This window comes from Eurosta solidaginis, chromosome 2 (genome assembly GCF_040869045.1).
Source record: "Eurosta solidaginis isolate ZX-2024a chromosome 2, ASM4086904v1, whole genome shotgun sequence".
Classification (NCBI taxonomy): domain Eukaryota; kingdom Metazoa; phylum Arthropoda; class Insecta; order Diptera; family Tephritidae; genus Eurosta; species Eurosta solidaginis.
The window spans coordinates 134,870,212-134,895,212 of record NC_090320.1 but is presented as its reverse complement, the minus strand read 5'-3'; the positions used below and the strand labels follow the sequence as shown (position 1 = coordinate 134,895,212).

General features: G+C 41.7%; 1 protein-coding gene across 7 annotated transcripts in view; it reads left to right on the top strand.

Annotated features, from left to right (window-relative positions):
* Positions 1 to 25,001, top strand: part of hgo (homogentisate 1,2-dioxygenase) — a 1,123,318-nt gene that overhangs the window by 131,590 nt on the left and 966,727 nt on the right. The window lies entirely within an intron of this gene.

Genomic DNA, 25,001 nt, shown 5'->3' with positions numbered 1-25,001 from the left:
CATACCCAGCAGCTCGAAGTGAAGAGATATCTCACACACACACATGAAGTCATCAGCCGAAGTTCTTACTCACACATACACACGTATATAACTAAATTACCAAGCAGGAGATAGAACAGTTCTTAGAAGGTGAAACGCCTAGACCTTTGGATAAATATGCGGACGAGGCAACAGAGAGTATAAAAGTAGAGCAAGCTGAGTAATAACTAATCAGTTTTGATTTAAACACGCTATTGGTTGTGAAGTATAATTGTGAAGTACTACTCCCGAAGTAAGCTAACTAAAGGCCAGTACAATATTGGAGTGATTTAATCAACAGTTTAGTCGGAGATCGGGTTGGGGGTTGGTCCGGTATATAGAACATCGTTAAGGCAGTGACCGGTGCCCGACTTTTTAGAGGTGTTGAATACAACTCTGACTGTTGTTGTCTTCTTGTCTGGCCTTACGACTGCATGGTGAGGGGGATGAAACAACAGTATTTACCGCTAGATTCTACTTCATTGGGACTGCATTCTTCCATGTGGCCTAGGGACAGATATTTTTAGAGTACCTGGTCGTACTGCTGCTTGAGATCGCCTTTTTTTGAGAGGGTACGTTCCATACCATGGAACTGTCGTAGGGCTGCAGTACGGGATTGTCCTAGGTCGATACCGTTCGGGAAAGTAGGTTTAAAGGGGAGCCGAACCATATATCGACCGTCACGCATGCGAGTGGTGGTGCTTTGACAAAAGTCTTCGCACATTTTATCTTCTGGGGTTTCTACTCGCATTATGGGTATTTCTTCAATTTTCCATAATTGCCGTAGCTGTTCATTCAACTGGAAATTCGTCACTTCCCGCGCTTGAGAGGAGTGTACTCCCACCTTTTCGGGGGTTTTACCACTTGTTATCCAGCCAAATATTGTGTTTTGGGCTAGCAGCGTGGGGGAGATCTTTTTGATGCCGTTTAGCATTGTTTGTGGGAGATCACTACCTAATACCAGATCGATTTGGGAGGGGTTCTGAGCATTCTTGTCTGCTAGCTTGAGGTGGGACCATTGACGCATTTGGTCGTTATTTAGCCTGAGTGTTGGGAGTTACCTAGTGAGACGAGGTAGCACTATTGCCTGGGCATTTATTTTCACCTTGCGGTTATTTGAGGCTAGGGCCAGTGAGCACAACTTGTTGGAGGTTTGTACTACTCCGCCTCCCATTCCGGATATTTCAAATAGGGAGTGGGTATATGGAAGGCCTATCTTGATCTGAGCTTTTGAAGGGATGAAGCCACGTTCTGACCCTTGATCCACTAAGGCTCTGAGCCTGAAGCAGTCCCCTCGGTGTTCTATCGACACTATCGCTGTAGGGAGAATTATTTGGCTATCATTTTCTGCATGAAACGATTGGGCGTGGGCAGCGTTTGAGGTGGAGGGAAGTTTTTTTGTTGGGTTCTGGGTTGGTAACGTCCTGACTAGTTGCTACTTGGGATTGTTGGAATGCTGCCTTCGGTTTCACATGATTGGCGATCGCGTCTACGGGTTTCCGGTTAATCCCCTCATCCCCAGGTGTCGCTTCGGGATATTCGAGTTCGTTAACCGGTTTAGCTCTGCTACGGTTTTCTTTAATTAGCCGTTCCGCCCTCCTACATTCCGCCTTAAGCTAAGAAGGTTAAGTTCGCGAGATAGGGTTTCAGGTTTCCTCGGATTATTCCTACTAATTCCTTCTCCTGTATCTTTTTCCGCAGGCGGAAAGTCAGGTTATGGACCTCACCGTAGAAGTCATCGAACCCTTCCTATCGCTGTTGTTTACGCTCCATAATTTCCCGAATTATCTGGTAATCGGACTCTGCTGTCTTGAAGTGGGTTAGAAGTTCTGTTTTCAGCCCTAAATACCCAAAGTCGGGTTCATCGGCATGATCTTCTAGAACTTGCCAGTACCGCTTCAAGGCAGAGCCCGTTACGAGACAATGGAAATCGGTGAAGAGCTGGAAGTGCGATATGTTGTGCTGTTGCCGCTCTCCACCGTTATCCCCTTACTTGTACCGTCAAATTTAACATGCCACTTATCCAGGTCCAACTTCTTCCATCTCGGTGGGTCCTGGACATTCCTATTGCTACCCGATGTTGTTGCTAATGTTGATGCTGGTTCCCAAATAAACGAAGTCTTTTACTATTTCGAAATTATGGCTGCCAACAGTAGCGTGGTTGCCAAGGCGCATATGCGCTGACTCTTTGCTCGATGACAGCAGGTACATCGTTTTGTCCTCATTCACCATCAAACCCATCTTTACCGCTTCTTTTTCCAGCTTGGAGTAAGCAGAACTAACAGCGCGGGTGTTTAGGCCGATGATATCAATGTCATCAGCATATGCCAGTAATTGCACGCTTTTATAGTATATTGTTCCAGTGCGGTTAAGTTCTGCAGCTAGTATAATTTTCTCCAGCATCAAATTGAAGAAATCGCACGATAGGGGGTCACCCTGTCTGAAAACTCGTTTAGTTTCGAACGGCTCGGAGAGGTCCTTCCCAATTCTGACTGAGCTGATGGTGTTGCTCAACGTCATTTTGCACAGCCGTATAAGTTTTGCGGGGAAACCAAATTCAGACATAGCGGCATATAGGCAGCTCCTTTTCGTGCTGTCGAAGGCGGCTTTAAAGTCGACGAAGAGGTGATGTGTGTCGATTCTCTTTTCACGGGTTTTTTTCCAAGATTTGACGCATTGTGAAAATCTGGTCGATGGTAGATTTACCAGGTCTGAAGCCGCACTGATAAGGTCCAATCAGCCGGCGCCTTACCAACTCCTCGCCGCCGAACTTGAATAGCTCCGCAGGCAATCCATCAGCGCCCACGGCCTTGTTGTTTTTCACTCTGGTTATTGCTATTCTAACTTCGTCATAATCGGGCGGGGGGACATATATTCCATCATCATCGATTGCGGGATCGGGTTCTTCATCTCTGCGCGGTGAATTGCTGCCTCCATTTAGGAGAGCAGAGAAGTGTTCCCTCCATAATCTAAGCACTCTCTGGACATCAGTTACAAGGTCGCCGTTTTTATTCCTACAGGAGTTTGCCCCGGTCTTAAAACCTTCCGTCTGTCGCCGTATTTTTTGGTAGAATTTTCGGGCGTTATTCCTGGTGGCTAGCAGCTCAAGCTCCTCGCACTCACGCCTTTCTGCTTCTGCTTTTTTCTTCCTGAAAAGGCGTCTCGCTTCCCTTTTCAACTCACGATAGCGTTCACACACTCCTCTTGTCGCGCTCGCTTTTAACGTAGCCCTGTAGGCAGCGTCTTTTCTTTCGGTTGCAACGCGGCATTCTTCATCATACCAGTTGTTTTTTCGTGGCCGCCGGTAACCAATTTTTTCCTCGGCGGCAGTATGAAGTGCTTTGGAGATATGCTCCCACTGCTCCTGTATTCCTTCAGGATGAGTTGTTCCCTCAGAGAGCAGGTGTGAGAGTCGAGTTGCGAAATCATTGGCAGTCTGTTGTGATTGAAGCTTTTCGACGTCTAGCTTTCCTTGTGTTTCTTGTTCCTTATTTTTAGCCGCGTTGAGGCAGGTGCGTATTTTGGCTGCAACGAGATAATGATCCGAATCGATGTTAGGTCCTCGGATCGTTCGCACATCTAAAACACTGGAGGCATGCCGTCCGTCTATCACAACGTGATCGATCTGGGTGCGAGTATTTCGATCAGGAGACAGCCATGTAGCTTGATGTATCTTTTTATGCATGAACCTCGTGCTTGATATGACCATGTTTCGAGCACCGGCAAAGTCAATCAGCCTCAGTCCGTTAGGAGAAGTTTCATTGTGTAGGCTGAACTTTCCGACTGTAGGGCCAAAAACACCTTCTTTGCCCACCCTGGCGTTAAAGTCGCCAAGCACGACTTTTATATCATGACAGGGGCAGCGCTCGTATGTGCGTTCTAATTGTTCATAAAAAGTGTCTTTCACCTCATCGTCTTTCTCCTCTGTCGGCGCATGGGCGCAGATGAATTATATATTAAAAAATTTTGCTTTTATTCGAATAGCGGCGAGACGCTCGTCCACAGGCGTGAACGCCAGCACTTGGCGACAAAGTCTCTCTCCCACCACGAATCCGACGCCGAAACTGCGCTTATTCGCATGGCCACTCCAATATATGTCACAATTTTTGATCTTCTTTCTTCCTTGCTTCGTCCAACGCATTTCTTGGATGGCGGTGATGTCAGATTTTGCTTTGACGAGGACATCAACCAGCCGGGCATCTGCACCAATCCCATTCAGGGAGCGGACGTTCCAGGTGCATGCCCTCAATTCATTGTCCTTCAAACGTTTGCCATGTTCGTCATCAATAGAGAGTGTATTTATCCGAGGCTTGTTGTTATATTTCATTGGAGTATGGTTTTACGTGGCGGGTCCCAAGCCCAGCGCACAACCCGCTCAGCGGGTAAATGTGTAGTAAAAAATCTTTCTGATTTCTTTGTTGCTGTTATATCTGTTAAATGTTCCGGTTATGCTATTGGTGTGTGTCGGTGTTGCACCTCGGCAAGGTCGTAGTGGATGCGAGTCGTTTGTCAGTGATTTGTCTAAGTCCAGGTCCTTTGTATTTTTCCCCCTTTTTTTTTTGTTTTTTTTTGTCACTCCGTCTGTTCAGTGTGGCACATCAAACCTCTAAGCCATGACCCAAAGCTTGGCTGCCACACTGCCGCAAACAACCGTGATGAAGGCTCACTGTAAACCTCATGTACAAGCAGTGCTGGACTGCTTGCACAGTAGCTTAAACAGTGGCCTTCACTCGAAGCGTCTCCCTACTATTATACTTGCTGCACCGCATGATCCCACTTATACAATCGTTGCAGCTTACATAAGGAACTCCTACGATAGGCTAAGTATCCCCCCTCGTATTTGTTACAGTGGCACTAATCACATCGAACACGTCCAAGTGATGTTGCCACTATAACGGTCTTCTGTCCAGTCGAAGAAAATAAGATTGTTAAAGAAAGTGACAGAGAAATCAAAACTATTTTTTTTTTTTAAACTTGAATGAAGCAAGAAAATTAAGGAGACTGAGAATTGGGCTATTGATGTTACAATTAGTAAGTAAAAAAAGTAAGTAAATAGAATTGCAAATAGACAGACATTTGGGAAAAATAAGAATAAAAAAAACTGGGCTATATCGTTGGGCGCCATTTTTGTATAACTGACTGTTGGGGTAAGGCGGAGGTGGCATTTGGAATGCTGGCAAGCCCCTGCTAGCTCGTCGGGAGGGGTGAGTTTTTGTTCACTCGCCTTACCTACAGTTATACAAACAAAAAGAGGGGTTCATGCCTGAAATCTGCGAAAGGAAAGCTGGAAGAAAAGGTCTGTCCGTTTCAGGTGGAGTCATCCCTCCCCTTCTGCGTAAAACCTTGACGCAGCCTTGGGCGTTGCACTGACTCCGGAACTTTAGCAACACCCCCTTTGCCTGACATTTGTCTGTACGTTACTGTCCCATGTCCCTCTCCAGTCTAGTCAGTCATAGTCGCCACACAATCACGTCCCCTTTATTGCACTCGTGCAACACCCACACCAACTGAGTGTCTTAGCCTATCATTTTTGAATGGAATCAACCCATGAACCTGCTAAATATAAAAGTATGAATTTTGGCGTAAACGTTATAAAAGCTCTTTATTCAATAGTTACCCTAACAAGAAAAATAATATTAATAAAATTCACAATTCAACAATATCACCTATCTAACGGCTAGTTATAGAAACTACTTATATCTATTGTATATATATATATATGGGTTGCAGAAGGCTAATAATAAGGAATGCGTTTTTGAAATATAGGTAGTACGGAAAAAGAAGCTAAGCTGGATAATTAGGAACTCAAAGAAAGATCAAGATACCGGAAAGTCAACAGGAACTGTTTATTTAATATAAAGGTTATGGATGCAAAAAAACAGAAAAAAAACAAAAGGAAACTCTATAATGAAACTTGAAATTAAAAATTACTGAATAGAAAATATGAAAGGAGCTTTAACGTAAAAGGAAAACTAATAATGCCAAAATTGACTTAATTGAAAATTATTAAATAACAAAAAAAACTTTAACATGAAACAGAAACTCAAAAATTAAAAAAAAATCTTATTCTGTGTTTTTTTCCCTTGCATACTTCAAACTTTTTTAGGAATGTTTTTACATCGGTTACCATACCAGGCCAATAGTATTTTTTGGCGTATTCGGGCCAAGGTTTTGTGGATGCCCCCGTGTCCGGCCGAAGGTGAGCTATGGGAGGATTCCACCAACCCTGCGCGCAACTCCGACGGTACCCAGAGTTTCCAGGTTTTGTCCTGCTGAAGATCGTCCACCGGTAAAACTGAGTCCGTTTATATACGTAACCGTCTGACACGCATAGTTCTGGAAGTTTGTCCTGGTTTTCTGTCACGGTTTTTCTAAGTTCGTCATACTCTTCAGTTTTAAAGTAGTCCAAGTCCAAGTCAATGTCCATTAGTCTGTCTGATAGCTGCATTTCCTCCATGTGAGCTCGCGACAGCGTATCGGGTACAACATTGAGTGATCCTTTTCTGTGTTCGATTTGAAAGTCGTACGCCTGAAGTTTTAAACTCCACCGCGTGAGTCTTCCTGACAGGTCCTTTTGGTTCATTAACCACTTAAGACTCGCGTGGTCGGTTATGATGGTGGAAAGTAAACCTTTGACGTACGGCCTAAATCTTTTCACACTTATCACCGCAGCGTAGCACTCAAGCTCGGTTATACTGTAATTATGCTGTGCTTTGTTTAGTTTGGCGGAAATGTAAGCTATGGGTCGTTCGTTGTTCTCGTCGTCTAACTGAAAGAGTACCCCGCCCACTCCGTCCGTCGAAGCATCGCACTGGATGCAAAAGCGGCTGTGAAGTCAGGGTGTACCAGTACGGGAGCGGAAATCAAGCTCTCTTTTAGTCGCTCAAACGACTTTCTTGCTTCTTCTGTCATCATAAACCTTTTGATTTTTTCTTTTGTGAGGCAGTCGTGCAGCGGCGCTGCAATGGTTGCGTAGTCTTGGATAAAACGGCGGTACCAGCCAGACATCCCTAGGAACCGTCGGAGCTGTTTTGGCGTTTTTGGTTTCGGGGAAATCCCTCACCGCCGCAACCTTGTTCGCATCGGTTCGAATGCATCCATCGCCCACTACATAACCTAGGTACCTAACTTCCCTGAAACAAAACTTGCTTTTCTCGACATTTATGGTAAGGTTGGCTTCACGTAAACACTTAGCGACCTTTTCCAACAAACATAAATGAGACGAAAAATCTACAGAACAAACTAACAAATCGTCTAAATACACAAAAACACAATCACGTAAACGGCATGACTGTGTACTGGTAGAGGGGACGCCCTGATACTGTAAATGCAGTCTTCTCTCGGGACTTCTTCTCCAATGGTATTTGCCAAAAAGCATCTTTTGGGTCGATGGCCGAAATGAACCTGGTATTTTGGAGTCGGCTGAGAATCCCATCAATGTTCGGAAGGGGATAGGCGTCCTTAATAGTTCGCTCATTCATCTTCCTCGCATCGAGACAGAGACGCTTCTTTTCACCGTTTATCACCAGCGATACTGGAGAGCTCCAACTGTTATTACTCTCCTCAATCACCCCTAGACCCAGCATGCGGTCTAGCTCAGCAAAAACAAGTTTTTGTATGGCTGGTGATATCGGATAGTGCCTCTGTTTCACGGGGAGATTCTCATCCGAGACCTCGATCACGTGTTCCTCCACGTTGGTTTTTCCCAACCCCAATACAGCAAAGGATGGGAACTGCGCCTTGACCCCCTCCAAGGCAATACTTTGCCTTTTCGTGAGGACATGTTGCACGGCATCAAACGACAAATCGCCCTCAGCGGGTACCAACTCCGCAACGGCAGTGCGGGTTGAACGCACCATCTTTCCTCGACTAACAACATACAGGTCGAAAGCCTGCCAAAAGTCTACCCCTAAATAAACCTCTTGCTAGAGACCTGGCTCGATAAGGAACTCAAGGTCCTTATACACTCCATCCCAAAAGACAGACAGAGTGATAGCACCAATCACCGGCGTTTCACCGCCATTCGCTGTACGTATATTGTGATTATTTAATGGGATGATGCTACCCTCTCTGCCTTCTATCACCTTTTCATAATTTTTCCCTAGGCAACTCGCGCCAGCACTTGAATCCAGCAAGGCTAAGACATCCCTATCACCGATCTTCGTTTGAGCGAAGAAACGGTTGTTGCCCTTCAACGTGACAATTGTTGAAACTATTTTATTAAAAATTCTTTTCATGATCTTTCTTTTTTCTCTCATTTTCTTTATTTTATTGTAATTCCTGCTTGTTTTCCTTGCTAACATTTCCTCACAAAAAATTCGGTGTCTAGCGGCCTCATAATCCAACTTTCTTTGATGTAGACTTTTTGGCTCGACTTTCGATACCCCCGCATTTTCATTAGAAAAACTACTATCAACCTTTTTTAAAATTTGGTAGCTGGGTTGGCCTCCGGGTACTCTGTGCCCAGGCGAGAGCTCCCGGCAATCTCCGCCAGCTGAGAGTTTCCCTTACCCTACCTTAACATACCATGTTATGGAAGGACGACTTACAATTATTCTCTTTCTTCAACTCGGACGGATTTTTAGCAAAAAAGTCGACAGACATACCACACGAAAAACATAACATGAGATGGAATTGGGACGCACAAAAGGAATTGGTGGCGGGCTTGGGGTTACAAAAAGGCTTTATTTGAGACGCACTTCCGGGCATTGACTGTGTTTGTTGTTGGTTGTTGTATAACTGACTGTTGGGGTAAGGCGGAGGTGGCATTTGGCATGCTGGCAAGCCCCTGCTAGCTCGTCGGGAGGGGTGGGTTTTTGCTCACTCGCCTTACCTACAGTTATACAAACAAAAAGAGGGGTTCATGCCTGAAATCTACGAAAGGAAAGCTGGAAGAAAAGGTCTGTCCGTGTCAGGTGGAGTCATCCCTCCCCTTCTGCGTAAGACCTTGACGCAGCCTTGGGCGTTGCACTGACTCCGGAACTTTAGCAACACCCCCTTTGCCTGACATTTGTCTGTACGTTACTGTCCCATGTTCCTCTCCAGTCTAGTCAGTCATAGTCGCCTCACAATCACGTCCCCCTTATTGCACTCGTGCAACACCCACACCAACTGAGTGCCTTAGCCTATCATTTTTGAATGGAATCAACCCATTAACCTGCTAAATATAAAAGTATGAATTTTGGTGTAAACGTTATAAAAGCTCTTTATTCAATAGTTACCTTAATCAGAAAAATAATATTAATAAAATTCACAATTCAACAATATCACCTATCTTACGGCTAGTTATAGAAACTACTTATATCTATTGTATATATATATGGGTTGCAGAAGGCTAATAATAAGGAATGCGTTTTTGAAACATAGGTAGTACGGAAAAAGAAGCTAAGCTGGATAATTAGGAACTCAAAGAAAGATCAAGATACCGGAAGTCAACCGGAACTGTTTATTTAATAGAAAGGAAACTCTATAATGAAACTTGAAATTAAAAATTACTGAATAGAAAATATGAAAGGAGCTTTAACGTAAAAAGAAAAGTAATAATGCCAAAATTGATTAAATTTAAAATTATTAAATAACAAAAAAAAACTTTAACATGAAACAGAAACTCAAAAATTTAAAAAAAAAATCTTATTTGCAACTCGTTAATTTTACTTAGCGAGCCGCCACTGCATGCCAATTGATCATCACCCTCTTGGCTTCCAATAGGGTTTCTTTGTTAAAAGGAAAGATATCTGTACGCTTGTATACATATGTGTTTGATTACAATGAATAGCTTAAAGAGATATCACTTACCGAGCATATCCCGCGACAGAGGCGCCTGTGTCGAAGAGAGAGAGCGTGGCTGGGGGATAACCATATACATACATACATAAGCATATACCTACAAACAAATCCTATGTTGGAACGACTACTCAGTAATACGTGGAAGAGGGGATAATGAGAAATTGCAAAGTTAATCGGGCATGCGGTTGCGGCCCGGATCAAAGGCTTTACGCGCGGTCAAACAAATTGAATTATAAAAAAAATATATATATATAAATGAATATGAAATATGGCAATAACAAAAGATTTAAAGTTTACTCGGGAGTTTACTAAGTTTAATATTATCCGGGGTATTGGCAAAACTCAAAAAATTTAATACCTCGGGCCACAAAAAGGGAATCGCAAAAAAATCTAAATTAATAAAAGTGTTGAAAAATAATAACAAAAATGGGCTAAGTGAAAAAAGAAAGAAACGCAAAGCGTGCACGAAAAGCCCGAGTCGAAAAGAAGAAGAGTTAGGTGAAATTTAGCAAACTTTAAATGCAAAAAAAAAAACGAAATAGAAGAAAAAAAAATAAGTGAAAGGTATAAAAACCGAACGCGAAAAAAACTGAAAATTAACCAAGAACTGAAGCAAAATATGCAATCCCGAAAAATGTAGATATGCAAAAGAGGGCAATAAAAGGTAAAAAAGTAAGAAAAAAGTGTGAGGAAAATAAAAAAGGTGTGAAGAGGTAAGAAGAAATGCACAAGTGGAAATGTTAATAATTATAAAAAAAAATTCTTAAGATTAGGGTGCCATAGCGACAATTAAATTCATACAAAAATCTAAACAAAATTCATCCAGGTTTTCCAGGTTATTAACTTAAATTTAACGAAATAGAAAAAAACTAAAAACTAGATCTAAAATTTAGCTGCCAAACTCCGTTGAAAAGATGATTGCAAATTCAGAAAACTCCAAAAAAAATTAAATTGCGCACGTTGGTAACTTTAACTTAAACTAGCTTAAAAAATTCAAACAAATGGATTGCAACCAAACTGCAAGAAAACAAATGCGGCGTTGGTTCCTCACTCCTCTATTGTGGTTTTCTCTGCAGGCGAAGCTTCAAAAAATGCTGCGGTGCCGGGACAGGATCGGCAAAATGCCCCTCCTTTATACCCTTCGGCGTGGAGTCCGGCACCGGCTCTATGTTTCCCCTCCTGCTGGACTTCAGATACTACCCCGCTTATCTGCTTATCTTTGGTGTCTGTGTGTGTGCGTGCGTGTCGTAGCACTAATTATGGTGGCTGGTGTTGCAAGTTTAACCCTTTGTGCCGCAATCTGAATAGGATCCAGGACACCGAGTTTATTTTTTTTCTATGTACCGGTGCATAACGGGCCAATAACGCGGTTAGCAACAACCGTAAACCGAAACTTATTTTTTTTTTTTCACAAAAGACTACATTTGCATTTACCACGACTTTAGTAGCTTCCGCACTCACTTGAATGTATTTGCATGTAAGTTTCGGTTTACGGTTGTTGCTACCCGCGTTATTGGCCCGTTAAGCACCGGTACATAGAAAAAAAAATAAACTCGGTGTCCTGGATCCTATTCAGATTGCGGCCCAAATGTTTAAACTTGCCACACCAGCCACCATCATTAGTGCCACGACACGCACGCACACACACAGACACCAAAGATAAGCAGAAAAGCGGGGTAGTATCTGAAGTCCAGCAGGAGGGGAAACATAGAGCCGGTGCCGGACTCCACGCCGAAGGGTATAAAGGAGGGGCATTTTGGCGCTCCTGTCCCGGCACCGCAGCATTTTTTGAAGCTTCGCCTGCAGAGAAAAACACAATAGAGGAGAGAGGAACAAACGGCGCATTTGTTTTCTAGCAGTCTTCTTTTCGACTCGGGCTTTTCTTGCACGCTTTGCGTTTCTTTCTTTTTTTCACTTAGCCCATTTTTGTTATTATTTTTCAATACTTTTATTAATTTAGATTTTTTTGCGATTCCCTTTTTGTGGCCCGAAGTATTAAATTTTTTGAGTTTTGCCAATACCCCGGATAATATTAAACTTAATAAACTCCCGAGTAAACTTTAAATCTTTTGTTATTGCTATATTTCATATTCATTTATATATATATTTTTTTTATAATTCAATTTGTTTGACCGCGCGTAAAGCCTTTGATCCGGGCCGCAATCGCATGCCTGAATAACTTTGCAATTTCTCATTATCCCCTCTTCCACCTATTACTGAGTAGTCGTTCCAACATAGGATTTGTTTGTAGGTATATGCTTATGTATGTATGTATATGGTGATCCCCAAGCCACGCTCTCTCTCTTCGACGCAGGCGCCTCCGTCGCGGGATATGCTCTTTAAGCTATTCATTGTAATCAAACACATATATATACAAGCGAACACATATCTTTCCTTTTAACAAAGAAACCCTATTGGAAGCCAAGAGGGTGATGATCAATTGGCATACAGTGACGGCTCGCTAAGTACAATTAACGAGTTCAAATAACATTTTTTTTTTTAATTTTTGAATTTCTGTTTCATGTTAAAGTTTTTTTGTTATTTAATAATTTTCAATTTAATCAATTTTGGCATTATTAGTTTTCCTTTAACGTTAAAGCTCCTTTCATATTTTCTATTCAGTAATTTTTAATTTCAAGTTTCATTATAGAGTTTCCTTTTGTTTTTTTTTTTGTTTTTTTGCATCCATTACCTTTCTATTAAATAAACAGTTCCGGTTGACTTCCGGTATCTTGATCTTTCTTTGAGTTCCTAATTATCCAGCTTAGCTTCTTTTTCCGTACTACCTATGTTTCAAAAACGCATTCCTTATTATTAGCCTTCTTCGACCCATATATATATACAATAGATATAAGTAGTTTCTATAACTAGCCGTAAGATAGGTGATATTGTTGAATTGTGAATTTTATTAATATTATTTTTCTGGTTAGGGTAACTATTGAATAAAGAGCTTTTATAACGTTTACGCCAAAATTCATACTTTTATATTTAGCAGGTTCATGGGTTGATTCCATTCAAAAATGATAGGCTAAGACACTCAGTTGGTGTGGGTGTTGCACGAGTGCAATAAAGGGGACGTGATTGTGAGGCGACTATGACTGACTAGACTGGAGAGGGACATGGGACAGTAACGTACAGACAAATGTCAGGCAAAAGGGCGTTGCTAAAATTCCGGAGTCAGTGCAACGCCCAAGGCTGCGTCAAGGTTTTAGGCAGAAGGGGAGGGATGACTCCACCTGACATGGACAGACCTTTTCTTCCAGCTTTCCTTTGGTAGATTTCAGGCATGAACCCCTCTTTTTGTTTGTATAACTGTAGGTAAGGCTAGTGAGCAAAAACCCACCCCTCCCGACGAGCTAGCAGGGGCTTGCCAGCATGCCAAATGCCACCTCCGCCTTACCCCAACAGTCAGTTATACAACAGGATGTTGTTCTTCGATGGCCATTGGTTTGATGGGATACTCCGGTGTCTTGGAGGGTGGAGTTGTGGCGACTTTTGCAGGAGATGCATGTTCTTGTGCTGGTGCAATCTTTTAAGATGTGGGTTTGAGATAGACAAGTTTCGCACAGGTTGTTATCTCTCACGAATTTTTTCCGCTCAGGGATTGTCAGCTTCTTGTAACGCAAGCAGCTTTGTAGCCTGTCTGCAGGCGTAGATTTTTTGATGCTCGGCCACATGAGCATTTGTTCGATTTTGCGAGTAGATGCTGTTCTGTGGGGGGTTGCGGCTTTGGTTTTGGGTCTGAGCCTGCAGTAATGGGGATTGTTCTGACTTGGGGGAGGCCTTGAGAAGTTGGTGGAGGGTGGATTATATCGGGGTTTGGCTGGTCGCCATTGATCCACCCTTTCCACTATCTCGTAGCGAGTGGTCAGAAACAGGTCTATTTGGACCAGTTCGGGAGGTCTCTTCGCAAACTTAACGACTGCTTCCACGCAACAGTATTTTCTGGGAGTTTTGACGTTACCAGGTATATTAAAATGGGATCCCAACTATCTGTTGAAACTTGTTGGGTGGCTAGAATCTGGAGGCAGTTGTTGACGGATGATTGTAACTTCTGGATTTCATCACTGTTTTCCGATTGAATCGCTTTTAGATTCATGAGAATTCGGATTTGATTGTCGATCAGGACTCTTTTATTTTCGTATCGGGATTTCAGGGCTTCCCACGCCAGAGCAAAGTTGTCATCACTAAGTGGGAATTGCTTTACTATCTGGCCGGCTTTTCCTTGGGCCTTGTACCTGAGGTGGTAAAGTTTTTGGGTCATCGAGAGATTTGGATGGTTGATATAGATCGCAGTGAACATGTCACGGAAGGACAGCCATTGATCATAACTCCCGTAAAAGACTTCGGTGTCACAGGCGGGTACTTTGAGGTGCATCCCGGATCTTTCTTGGGGAGTGGTGGTTATAGCGGGGACGGGATTACTTATAACCCTGAGCTGGAGTTGATCACCTATTCTTGCCTTCGTGTCCTTATACGCTGTAAGGCAGGCCCGGTATTTACCGAAAGCTGAGGACTTAAAGCCGTCAGGAAGGTCGTTGTCATCTGACTCTACGACGGCGTCATATTCCATCTGTACCCTTTCCCAGAATACATCGATATTTTTGTCTTTTAGTTTCAGAGATACCTCGGTATTATCCTGGATCTCGGTTGTGCCGAACCAAGCGCAGTAATCCGTAAAGAGATCTGTTTCGGATATAAATCTATTTTCGACCACGGTAGCCATTCTAAATAGGGACTTGCTTAATTTAACTTTGGCTATTTTGGTAATTTTGGGGATTGCCGAGTGTTTATTTATACGAGAATACTAAAAGTAGAAGTTTTTCTATTGGTTAAGACTGCAGTAGGCAAAGACCAGTTAGGCTGAATTGAGCGTAGTCTGTGTGCAGTTGGGCCGAGCGGCAGAATTTACTGCTGGGTATTTCAAACAATGTTAATGTGGCCGAATTTACTGCTGGGTATCGCAAATAATAATATAATGGTGAGGATATGTCTTTAAAATTATACCACAAGTATAAAAGGGCAATGAAATAACTTTGTAGAAGTATGTGAGGGATTTGCCGGTTTGTAATGGACCTCGTTTATGTATATGCGTATATGGGTAGGGAATATATATTGATTTGTCATACAATTTTTGCGGGAAAATAATGTTTCACTTATGGTACTTGGGGGCGTACTGTTGTGAGGGGAATAGAAATTTGATTTTCTACTTATAGTTTTACTGTTTTGGGTACTTGCACTTTATGTGCAGATGTGTTGCGCTGGCTTGTTGATGGCGTCGAAGGACCACTGTTCAAGCTGAGATCCTTTGAATATTCGCCGCTTCTGGAAAATCCCGATTCTTGAGCGATTCAGATGGATGGGTGCAGATGATTGTGCGCTTTGGTGTGGATACTACCGTAGTCTCCAATTAGACTCCGTATTCACAGGATTTCGTATATGAACTATTTCGTGTAACTTGTTGACTAAATGATGGAAGACGCAAAGTACGATTCAAATACTCCACATTAAATTTGTTTCCTTCGTTCAATCAATAGATACAAAATGAGTTTGCCACGTAAATATTTATTAATAGTATAATTTCTAATGTATTTGTAGCGTCGAGACAGGCTTTAGTTATAGAAATGGTTTCCCGCAAAAAACGATGAGAAAACCGACCGATGATAGCTTGAGTTCTTTTTCCAATCTTTATAAACACCACTATGATGATTGTATGACACGCCAGTATAATAACCCGTTCGATGAAATTGTAACGATTTTGCGCGGTGTATAATTACTTTTTGTAGGAATGGATAACAAGTTTCTGTTCAGCCAAAAGGTAGAACGATGGAATAGAAAAACTGAGCAAACTCTCTATGGATGATGATTGGTGACTGTTTGTATGGCAATTCGTTTGTACTTGTAGCTTCAATGAAAAATCTTGGAGCAACCGAAAAATGCTATCGTTCTGAAGTTACTGATAATGCCTGGACAGCCTTCAATTTCCGAACACTTCAAGGTTCTGGCTGAATTGCCGCACTTTAATTAATGCTCGGAACAAGTACGCGCGATTATCACAAATTTCGTATGGCCAGTGCACTTTAGTTGGCGAGATTCTCATAGAAGAATTTCAACTCGTTTGAAACGCGTGTAACAATAAGATTTATGGGGTATAAAAGCAGTGATTATCGTAGGGTTTGTGCAGTAAAGGATTTTTTATGAGTTGCACTGGAAAGAAAAATTTTGGTAAGCGAAGAAACTAGACGATGACTTTTGATTTTTCTATTTTTCAATAATGACAATTGCCCATAGAAGTTGGCTGCTCTTCGTGGCTGGGTTGCTCATGCCAGATTGAATTGACGTGTTGAAGTAAGCTAAATAAAGACCAGTACAATATTGGAGTGATTTAATCAACAGTTTAGCGATTCGAACGTTAGCTGAAGGTGCATAAATATCAGAAATCCCCAATTCGTTACAAATGGTGTGAGACGAGGAATCGTTGAATAAATTCCGAAGATTTCGAATACAACTTGGACATGGCAGAGTTAAGTGAACTAAAGATCCAGCAACTGAAAAGGGAGTTGGAGAACCATGGGTTGACTACAACCGGTAATAAAACAGAACTTCAAGCAAGGCTACGAGAGGTTATGGAGTCGGAAGGAATTAATGTGGGCGAGTATGTCTTTCATCCTGATGGGGACGAGACATTAACAAAATTGGAACAGAAGAACGGAAGTCCGAGTCCAGTCGCAAGCGGCAAGAATAATGCGATATTGGCTTTGTTATCACATATATCGACAAAAATGGAACCCCAGGAAACACGTGTAACAGAAAGTATAACATCCCAACTGGAATCTCAGGAGACACGTTGTTCAGGCTGAGAGCCTTTGAATATTCGCCGCTTCTGCAAAACCCCGATTCTTGAGCGATTCAGATGGATGGGTGCAGATGATTGTGCGCTTTGGTGTAGATACTACCGTAGTGTCGAATTAGACTCCGTATTCACAGGATTTCGTATATGAACTATTTCGTATGACTTGTTGACTAAATGATGGAAGGCGCAAAGTATAATTCAAATACTCCACATTAAATTTATTTCCTTGGAGCAACAGAAAAATGCTATCGTTCTGAAATTGCTGATAACGCCTGGACAGCCTTCAATTTCCGAACACTTCAAGGTTCTGGCTGAATTGCCGCACTCTAATTAATGCTCGGAACAAGTACGCGCGATTATCACAAATTTCGTATGGCCAGTGCACTTTAGTTGGCGAGATTCTCATAGAAGAACTTCAACTCGTTTGAAACTCGTGTAACAATAAGATTTATGGGGTATAAAAGCAGTGATTATCGTAGGGTTTGTGCGGTAAAGGATATTTTATGAGTTGCACTCGAAAGAAAAATTTTGGTAAGCGAAGAAACTAGACGATGATTTTTGATGTTTCTATTTTTCAATAATGACAAATACCTATAGAAGTTGGTTACTCTTCGTGGCTGGGTTGCCCATGCCAGATTGAATTGACGTGTTGAACTTCTAAGTGACGTGTTGGCGTATAAAAATTAATTGTTGGATACGATATGATGCTACGCGTGGTCGCGTAAACACACGTATAACACCTAAGATTGAAGCACAAGAGGAACGAATATCCGAAATGTCGGCGGAAATTTCAGCACAGATATCATCGCCGATCTCTGCGCAACGGGAAGAGCACGTATTTAAAAAATTTTACAACTTGAGGCCAAAATTGATGCCGAGATTGAAACATTGAGAGGTCGTAAACAGGAGTTGCAACTTAGCGAGTAATCCAAAGGTAAAAACACCATCCTTCGAAGGTTCTGTTCTTACCAGGTCTTTAAGCTACAATTTGAGAACACTGAACAACTGGAATGGAATTGAAAGGGCCTGCAGCTGAGATCTTACAGAGCATTCCAGAGAGCGAACGGAACTGTTACGAAGCATTGATGGGCGCTCTAGAGAGGCTATACGTGCTCGAGCATAGGAGACAGATATAACAAATGGAGTTACTGAACCCCTTCCAGAGGGCTGGTGAGACAAGTGTTTGCGTCGGGAGTTGAAAGGCTGGCACAATCAGCTAATGCGGACGCACCCGTGGAATAAACCAAAATGGTAAAAATTCAGAGCTTTATTAATGGAATACGGGATGTCGGTACGAAGTGAGCGACATACGCAAACCAAAAACTTAAATTCGCAGAAAGGGTATCATATGCTCCGAATCAGGAAACAGCATCGCTTCTGTGTAAACCAGCTTTCAAAGCACGCCATGTGGAAATAGAAAGGCCAGACAGGGTGAACACAATATGGAGGTATTGAAAACATCGCAAAAGCGGAGTGAAAGAGTTATCAAATGCTAAGTACAAATCTGGAGGAGATGATCAAGAGCGAGTCGGATATAAAGATCGAGAAGTTGCTCTAGAATGTCCTGTGATATCTGTATCAGATATCGGAAGAAAATTGAGCATTCTTACCGTCAGAGGAATTGTGGATGGCAAAGAACGTGTACTGACTGTAGATACGGGTGCATCTCATTCCACAATCCAGTCTGATTTGGCCAACAGGAGAGTAAGGCCATTACCTGAAACGAGGTTGGGTACGTTCACTGGCGAGTATAACCAAGGCCAGGGAGAAGTGGCATGTGAAGTCTTAATTGGAAAGGTCACGGTTTTACACAAATTCGTTGTGGCAGAAATTGTTGATAAAGTCATTTTTGGAGTGGACTTCTCTGTTGACCATGGCATCAAGATCAACATGCAAAGAAGGATTATGCGCTATAAGAACAAGGATGTGCCACTTAACTTCAGTTTTGAGAAAGGGTGCAGCAGTAAGCAAGTGCTGGTGGAGGAGATTTGACAAGGACCACAAAAGTCCAATGCAGTGAATCGGGCAAAGATTGGTAGAACGAATGGAATACACAAACAAAACCGAATGTACCTGCGGGAAAAACACCGGGATTGAAAAACCCAAATGGACACACTCAAGCGAAAGAAAGAATTTCCCTGAATGAATGCAAGGGTGGTTTCAAGCCAGGGCGCACTACTGTTGTGAAACGTCAAAACGATACTGATTATGCAAAGCCAATCCGTCCCTACGAAGTAGTTCATTGGCACATTCTGTTGTTTGGCCAATGAACTACTTCGAAAGGAACGAACCAGGCTAATCAGTAGAAAGATGAAACACAGGTACGTAAAAAAAAATAAATTGGGAAGGTTTTCTGGAGGGAGATTTGGTAGTGTTATACAACCCTCACCGGCGGAGAGGTGTTCATTCAAAATTTCAATGTAGCAGGGAAGGCCCGTACAAACTTGTGAAGCAGATCAGCGGTGTCGTCTACCGCATACAAAAAATTGGGAAACCACAAAATAGAAGGATGGTTCATTTGGAGATGCTAGCAGCGGTTAGATGGAGAGATTTGTCTGATCGGGACGATCAGACTTAGGTGGAGGGCGGTGTGGCGAATGTTGACATCACTAGGCTGTTAGTAAATAATCACGCAACAACAAAAACATCAAAGCAAGCCACACTTGTGTACATGAACACTTCAATAATCATTTGCACACATACATGGAAGTCGACGAGAAGTACATGCGCACACATAACCAGCAGCTCGAAGTTAAGAGGTATTTCACAGACATACAAGCAGTCATGAGCCGAAGCTCTTACGCATACACACGCATATAACTAAATTACCAAGCAGGAGATACATCAGTTCTAGAAGGTGAAACGTCTAGAGCTTTTGAGAAATAACCGGACGAGGCAACGAAGAATATAAAAGCAGCGAAAGCTGAGTAATAACTAGTCAGTTTTGATTTAAACACGCTATTGGTTGTGAAGTATTGGTCCTTGAAGTACTACTACCAAAGTAATCTAAATAAAGACCAGTTTGCAATACTGAATATTGGAGTGATTTTTTGAACCGCTTAGTGATTTGAACGTTAGCAGAAGGTGCATAAATATCAGAAATCGCCAGAATTCGTTACAATATGTACATACATATGTATGTCAAGCTGATATTAAATGAAAATACATACATATAAATGTACTCCCGAAGTTAAATAACGCATCGAATGCTATGTAGGTACTTTTTTAACCCATAATATCTCACTCATACCAAGTAATCGCACAGAGTTTACAGCGAACAACCACACGTACTGCATTTTTTGGTGAAGATGTTACTTTTATTTAAACAATTTTGCTGATACAAGAAAGTAATCAAGTTTTTTGTTATGTAGAACGAAGGTAAAATCTCAAAGTTTTGTTGCAAATAAGAAATATTCCAATCGATCAATCCATTTTGAATTTATAGCTGTGTAAAGAAAAATTTTATAATTTTTTCCTACAAAAGTGAAGTTCTTAGATTTTTCTAGGCAATTTTTTAAATTTTCGTACCTCAAGGAATATTCTAAAAAAGTAATTAGCGAAATAGGTTCAACCGTTCTCGAGATTCGCACTTACAACGCAGCTCATCAACTTATTTTTATATTATAGAATAAAATATTTGTTTGCTGTTTTGAATGGAGTCATGCAGATGTCAAATAAATGCCACACATGTTGGAACATTTATTCTAGGTATGAATTCATTCTAGCTAACAGTTAAGAGGACTCCCGTGGTAGAACATAAACACGTAAAAAACAAGGCACCTGGAGGATGTGCCTAGATTACCGCCAACTGAACGCCGTCACTGAACCGGACGCGTCTCCGCTACCACAATTTGGGGCGATTCTCGATCAGCTGAAGGAAGACAAATTTGTTTTGACCATCGTCCTGAAGAATGGATACTGGCAAATTGCTCCCGCCAGAAAGTCACGACCGTACACCGCATTCGCTGTTCCTGGCAGGGGACTGCTCCAAGGGAAGGTTATTCCCTTTGGCACACACGCCGCCCACACAGTACTTAGGCCAGAGTTCCAGCCGAAAGTTTTCGCCTACCTGAACGACATCATCGTGTTGGGGGATACTTTTGAAGAGCACTTGGCGATCTTGGGGGAAGACAAAGACATAAAATGCAGGTAAATTTCGAGAAGTGTAGTTTCTTCCAGCAGCAATTACATTACCTCTGCCTTTTGCTTGTATGTGAAGGACCCTTCATTATTTGATATTCATTTATTGATGTTTGCTGGGGAACATTCATTTTCGACCATGTGATTCGCGAAGTTAGACTCTGGTATAATGTTTGGATTCCGTGTTTTTTGTTGTAATCTCTTATGTGTTCTCTGAACCTCGTTCTGAATTTCCGTCTTGTTTTTCCTATGTAATTATGTTGGCATCCGCAGGCTGCTAAATGGATCCTCTGAGTTAGTGTTAGAGTACGCTTACACAGCCACCGATTTTGATCGCAAGATGCCGTTCGTAAGAGTAAACATATGTATTTAGATGAGCGTGTGTACATCTCAACCGAACACCGAATTGTTGTCGGCCGCTGTCGTTTTTCACTGCCGATAAATTCGCGCGTGTTCAGTTTTATCGTCCGATAATTTGCGTGCATTTACTGTGAAAATTTCGCGGTGGCCTGAAAAATTGATTAAATGTGTACAAAACAGGCGCCCTTTATGGGATAAGCACATAAAAGCATAAACGCAAGCGTATTTTTGCGAAAAAGTAAAATGCAAGAGAAAAAGCTGTCGGCCGATAATCGGTTGCAATTTCAACACCAACCGATTTCATGAGCTGATTGCAATTTTTCGGTTTATCGGTGGCTGTGTAAGCGTAGTCTTAGTTCTTAGCTTTTGCCCTAGATTGTTCGATGTTTTGAATGCTCTGTTAATGTTGTATTTTTTCAAGAAGTTTTCGAATTTTTATGTTGCTTTTTCAGTATATGTCATAATCGTCCAGGTGTTATTATATTCCTTTTCATTATTTCTTTTTGGTTCTACATACATCTTTCTGAGCTTATCTACTAGTCCTTTTTTATCCGTTGTTTGCAGCAATGTTATATATTACTTCAAACTCAATCTTATCGCGCACTAACTACAAAAGAGTCACAACTTGAAAAATATAAATGTTCAGGAGAGAAAAAAAAAACGGTTTATGTGAAAACGTCTGTAATGTTATACTGAAATCCAGTTTTACAAAGAAGGAGACCTTCATTATAAAATGAATTAACGAAATTTTGTTATAATTATTTGTTTACGGACAAAATATATACCAATTTTGAATTATGACTATTTCTAAGAAAACTTACTACTCGTACATTCACAATTATTTAATCAAAAAAGGCACATTTCACAATAATACAAGCAAATTTACTCACTTTGTACGCATAAAAAGACACCAATTTAATTAGTACACAACAAAGTTAAAACTTTTTTGCAACAAAATAGCCAGCATTTAAAATAATACGCCTTATGCGTAAAAAAACTGTTCACTTATTCTTAAGCACATTGATACAACTAAAAAGAGATCATTAGTTGATACAGCGCAAGCGATGCAATCAACACCAAAACTGGCATAACGGTAATTTTCCAGTTAAAGAAGAAAATAATGACAACGAAATTTGAGGGGCAGTCGATAAATGCTTAACAGGAGTACCTGTCTCCGTAGACCTACCTCCGGTGTTAAACATAGATCAATGTCCGTTGATCTTCGGCCCAAAAAGTTGGTACCAATCGGTGAGCTGGGTGTTCAAGTCCACTAGCCTTGGTTTGGCCGAGGAGGACTATCCACCCTCCTCTTCCATTTTCGGGTAATGGCACCCGGTTGCACGGCAACAAGCCGTGCTTGTCTTAGTATCCCTCTTTCATTGATTTTATAATCTCGGGTATCTAATTGACAAGTCAATCAGATCGAGGTTTGTGTTTTGTCGCAATTTAGGCATGTGACCGACCTTTCCTGTCCTGCAGTGTTACAACAATGTAAAACATTGTTGACGACGGAGCTGGTTTTGCTTAGATATTGCTTAAAGGCCGCACTACGTTGACAAACAGAGTGAGCTTGGCACCAATTATGCTCCGTATTAAACTCCATCAAAATTAAAATCAAGGGATGTGACCAACCTTTTCCGCACACAGACCTGTGAGTGCCGAGTGCCCGACTCAGCAATGTCTCTCGACAGCGCTTAAGACCACACTCGTTGACTTGACATTGTGCGCCATATTGTGCTACATTTAGGCTTCCATTTTTGTTACTATTATTTCACTCCAATTTTCACTCTATTACGCAACAATTATGTTCCATTTTTCACTCCAAATTACACTCCTACCACAATTAAAGGGATGTGTCTAACCCTTTCCGCTCACAGACCTGTAAATACCGAGTACCTGCCCCAGCAACATCTTCGCATAGCAGTCGGCCACACTGCAGTGATTTGACAGCATCAAATCTTGCTACATTTTTGGATGTGGCCATCCATTCTGCGAACGCCTTCTATTCGCTACGCAGTCTAAGGCAGCCTCAAACATCTCAAAAGACGAGATGAGCACCGGCCCACTCGTACAATTATCGATTGTTTTCGGCTGACGATAGACATACGTTTCATCTTTAACCATCTTTCACCGTTTTTCACCATCTTTCTCCGGTATCTCCGGTTGCCACAATTATCGAATGTGACCAACCTTTCATCTGCCCCTCAGGGTCAGTTTCTCAATGAAATTTGGTATACTGTGACAAGCAAGAGACCGAATTCCCTTGGGCAGTTAGAGATGTGTACTGTGAATTACTTACTTACTTAATTGGATCTTAACCGTCTAAACGGTTATGACCGTCTTAAAAGGCGCGCCAGTCGCTCTTTCGCTCCGCTAACCGGCACCAATTGGTCACACCAAGGGAGTTAAATCGTTTTCCACCTGGTCCTTCCAACGGAGTGGGGGCCGCCCTCTACCTCTGCTTCCATAGGCGGATTCCGATAGAAACACTTTCTTGGCCGGAGCATCATCTTTCATTCGAATAACATGGCGTAGCCAGCGCAGCCGCTGCGTTTTAATTCGCTGGACTATGTGGATGTCTGCGTATAGCTCGTACAGCTCATCATTAAATCTTCTTCGGTACTCGCCATCGCCAACGCGTAGAGGTCCATAAATATTTCGAAGAACTTTTCTCTCGAACACTCCCAAAGCCGCTTCATCTGCTGTTGTCGTGGTAAATGATTCTGCCCCATATAGCAAGACGGGTACGATAAGTGACTTGTAGAGTATGATTTTCGTTCGTCGAGAGAGGACTTTATTTTCAATTGCATACCTAGTCCAAAGTAGCATTTATTAGCAAGATTGATTTCTCGCTGGATTTCAGTGCTGTTGTTATTACTAGTGTTGATACTGGTTCCCAAATAAACGAAGTCTTTTACTATTTCGAAATTATGGCTGCCAATAGTAGCGTGGTTGCCAAGGCGCGTATGCGCTGACTCTTTGCTCGATGACAGCAGGTACTTCGTTTTGTCCTCATCCACCATCAAACCCATCTTTACCGCTTCTTTTTCCCATTTGGAGTAAGCAGGACTAACAGCACGGGTGTTTAGGCCGATGATATCAATGTCTGCCAGTAATTGCACGCTTTTATAGAATACTGTAAATTGGTTTATGGAAAAACCCGATTTTGAAACATTTTAAGTTATGACTCTTGTAGATAGTGTGCTTCTTGTGTAAGAGGTGTTCTTTCTAGTCTATGCACCAAATGCCTTAATGCTGCATGTTTATGATGTTGGGGGTGATTTCAGGTATTATGTATTATTGTGTCGGTGGCCATTGGCTTTCTATATATTTCGTAGTTAAATCTTTTGGCAACTTTATCAATATTTACTATGAGGTCTAGATAGTTGATTCCTTTGCCTTTTCCGGTTTCCATTGTTAAATGTTAGTTTAACACTATTTTCCCTGTCGAATTAACACGATGTGTCATGTTAAACTAACATTATCATTCTTGTTAAATTAACACGATTTGTCATGTTAAATTAACACTATCTTCCATGTTAAAATAAAACGCTTGCATCGGTTTTTGAAATTTATTTAATTAATGAATTCACCGGTACAAAAGGTGTTTTCTTTTACTTATAACAAAAATCGCATGTAGGATATATTTATATACATGCATAGAACAAATAAGGCACAGAACTTAACTTGTATAAAGGAATCTATATATTAATACGCTAACAAAATTTATATACAATCAATTGACAGGCTGTTTCGCATACTTAGCATACGTAAAATCATATAAAAGTTATATGAATCGATTCGTATGGATCAGCCGCAGTGCCTAGACCTCTTTTTATTAACA